Genomic DNA, 3,846 nt, shown 5'->3' with positions numbered 1-3,846 from the left:
TCCCTCAGCGCGGCGCCTCGAGGCAGCGAGCGGCGCCCGCCTCACCGGGCCCGGCCCGCCCTCACGGCCCTCAGCGCTGCCACCGCCGCCGGCCCCGCGGGGTCCCGCTTCCCCCTGCGGTTTCCCCCCCCCCCGGCACTGCTGCTCCACGGCCGGTCTGCAGCCTGCCCCATGGCCACACCTGCCCCTCACACCGCTGGGCTGTGTGTTGCCCCTGGTCTGTTCAGCGTTGAGTAACCTCCCCGCCGCGGCCCCGCTYGCCCGTGCGGGAAGAGGTGCTCGTTGTCACGCGCTTCATTCTCCCTTGGGTCTGCTCTATTCCCTTCTCCCATCTTCCTTCCAGAAATTACTTCCACCCTGTCAGGCAGTGAAACGCCTGCACCTATGACCTTACTCATCAGGAGCAGTGCTGGTGGGTGTCAAGAAGAGAACCCCAGACGCCAAGCTGTGTTTTGCTTTCTTCACCTGCTGGTGCTTCCGTGAGGACAAGGGTCTTTCTCCCTGGCACCAGAGCCTGCTGCCCAGGAAGTTGTARGAGAAAGGAGCTATCTCACCTTGGGGAACATCTTTGTTCCCTGCACGTAGAGATGCCTTGACATCGCTCCTGCCCRTCCTCCCCAAAGCTGTTTTCCTCCCCTTGTCTGTCCTCAAGAGGATGCTCTCCTCCATCAGTCCTCTACCATTTGCAAAGGTCCCACCTCCACCACTAAAGCTATTAGCCTTATCAAGCTGGGCACATTGTCTCTGTGTTTAATGCTCTTTAGTGTATTACAGAATGGTTGAGGTTGGAAGGGACCTCTGGAGATCATCTAGTCCAACCCCCCTGCTCAAGCGGGGTCACCTAGAGCACATTGCACAGGATCGCATCCAGGCAGGTTTTGAAAATCTCCAGAGAAGGAGGCTCCACAACCTCTCTGGGCAACCTGTTCCAGTGCTCTGTCAACCTCACAGTGAAAAAGTTTTTTCTCATGTTCAGATGGAACTGTCTGTGTTTCAGTTTGTGCCCGTTGCCTCACGTCCTGTTGCTGGGCATCACTGAAAAGAGTCTGGTCCCATCCTCTTGACACCCTCCCTTCAGATATTTGTACACATTAAGATCTCCTCTCAGCCTTCTCTTCTCCAGGCTAAACAGGCCCAGCTCTCTCAGTCTTTCCTCATAAGAGAGACACTCCAGTCCCCTAATCATCTTAGTAGCCCTTCGCTGGACTTGCTCCAGTAGTGCCACATCCCACTTGTACTGGTGAGCCCAGAACTGGACACAGTACTCCAGCTGTGACCAGGGCTTAGTAGAGGGGGAGGAATTGTTCTACTGATTTGTCCAATTCATTTTTGAACTGTCTTCACATCGCCCCATTGTGGTCTCTTTCAGGCTCAAGAGTGCCAGGAAAAAGGGATGATCTAACTAAATGTGGATGTCTGAAGTGAAGGTATGCTGTGAAGTAGTTATTTTAGATTACTGTTACAGTCAGTGAAGATGTTGTCAGCAGAATTTAGAGTAAGACAGTTATCTTTGGTCCTGCGAACCACACTATGAACTGCATTCACTAAATCTCCAGAAGGAATCCAGGTGACTAGCTCAAATGAAGATGCAAATACATAGATATCTAGCAGGAAGTCAGATGAATCCTGCATCTTCTAAAAGAGCTGTTCCAGGTTTTTGGTCATCATTATTATCTTCTCTGAAACTTTGCTAGCTATCCTATTTAAGTTTRCTTTCTATTCCTTGCCTAAAAGTTTCCAATACTCTGCTTGTTTTTGTGACTGTTACATGTAGCAGTGATCATTTTCATAGAACTATGTACTTTTAAATCCAAAAGCTTGTTCATGAGTGGTAGTGGTCAGCTCACGGCTTCCCATGCTGCACAAAGAATTCGGATTGTTTTTCCTAAGAATCCAATTTTTTTTTTCACCTTACATTTAGCTAAATTCCCTGCACCATTTTATCACCCATTCATTCTGTAACAGCAGGTTCTTCTGTAGCTTCTCACAAGGCTGTCAGTTTAGGCCTTGCTCTAGGGTTGTATGGCAGACTGTTTTCTGTTAGCTAAGCTGTACATGGTTTCTTTATTGTTTGGACCAGATAATCAGCCATAGTACAAGCCACAACCCTTCCTTGTACGTGCTGGACTGCAAACACTGACGTGCTTTTAGAGTACTAGCCTGATGAGCCACCTGCACTCCACTCTTTTAACTTTATGGAAGAATTAGAAAGAACATGGATTATGAAAAAAAGGTAGATAAGTGTGTAAATATAGGCTAGTTAGTCTGGACCTCAGGAAGTGGGTAGAAATGCTGATATAAGAATTGATTGATTAAAAATCTCAAATTAGGACTATAATGCATTCTTGTCAGTGTACATTGATGGAAAATAGGCCTTGTCAAGAAACACAACTTCATGCTTTAATAAGATAATGATTGGAAACAATTGACTAAGATTTTTGTAAAGCATTCAACTTAGTACCACAAGGTACATAATTCAAAAATAAGCAAAATACAATATCAATAAAATATGTGTTAGCTTAATTGAGAACTGGCAAGCTGACAAATCTCCAAAGTTGTTGTCATGGGGATACTATTAAAAGAATAGGAATTTTCATGGGATTTGGAGCATCAGTTTTCATTTAGATAAAATTCTGAAAGTCACAAATGATGAGTAGGAAGGCAACCTGTCATGGATAAGCAGCTGGAGGGGAAGATGAGGACTTCCAACCCACTTGGGTTATAGTTAAATTATGAAGTTCAGTGCTCCCCATTTGAACAAGTGCTAGTCAGATTTCAAACTGAACCTGCAGAAATTGAACTCTACGAAATGAAACCAAAAACAGACAAAAAGTTTTCTTTCAATTTAGCTCTCCAGATTGCTTCACTTTGGGTTCAGATGAACACCACTACCAGCACAAGAAAGGCAATGGGAATGTGCATCCCAAGGCAAGGAGTGCACAGCTAGAATGGTTCAGTTATATCAGTAAGTCATACTTTCAGTTTCTTTACCAGTAGTGAATGGTCTATCTTTGGACTTTCCTCTACTGAAAGTCAAACATCTCAGCACTACTTGCGTAAATCAGCAGAGCAGTTTCCCTAATAGGGGTAGCTCTTGCCCTCATGGACCAAGCAAGCAGAGTATTCAGGTCTTTCCTGTCTACTATTTCTTTCCTCTCTTAAACCTTGTCCTTTTACCCCTGTTCTTCAGGCTATGAATCCTCACTGGTATTGGGCTGATACTACCCTCTTCTGGATTGATGCTACATGTCCCATTTGTGGTACAGAGAGAAACTTGCTCTATCATAAAGAATAATGTGGTAAACTGGGTCCATCCAAATAAAACGTGTTTTAATACAGTTAAATACAGAGTTCTAAAACTAGGAGCAAAACAGCCTTCAGCAACCTCAGCCCTATTCTGCACTTCTCCTTCCTAGGCAAAGCCTAAATACCTTTACAGCAAAAATCCAAGATACTGAAGCATGACAAACACTGGAGGGAAGACCAGCAATGATTTTAAGAGAGAGGAAGCTGAAGATGGGCACCTTACCATGTGACGCCAGGCAAAATATGGAACTTTGAGACTGTAACAGTGTTTGCTGGTTTCTTCTGCTGTTGCTCATTTACAGATAAAGGTGTGCGGCTGAAGAATATACTGTAGTGTCGTGAAGACAAGTTGTTCGCCTTCATGCAGATAGATATAAATGAGTGAAATTAATACAGATCTTTAATGTTCCTATGGATCCATCCTTTGTATCTCAGATGATGCATGAAACTTTGTCCATTCTACCCTGCCATGCAGCGAGCCAGGTGACTGGCAAAAGAGCATCGCTTGGGTTTCAAATAGTAACTCAAGCCACAGAAATC

Source organism: Apteryx rowi, unplaced genomic scaffold (genome assembly GCF_003343035.1).
Source record: "Apteryx rowi isolate R43461 unplaced genomic scaffold, aptRow1 scaffold_428, whole genome shotgun sequence".
NCBI lineage: Eukaryota > Metazoa > Chordata > Aves > Apterygiformes > Apterygidae > Apteryx > Apteryx rowi.
Note: the sequence above shows the minus strand (reverse complement) of the source record.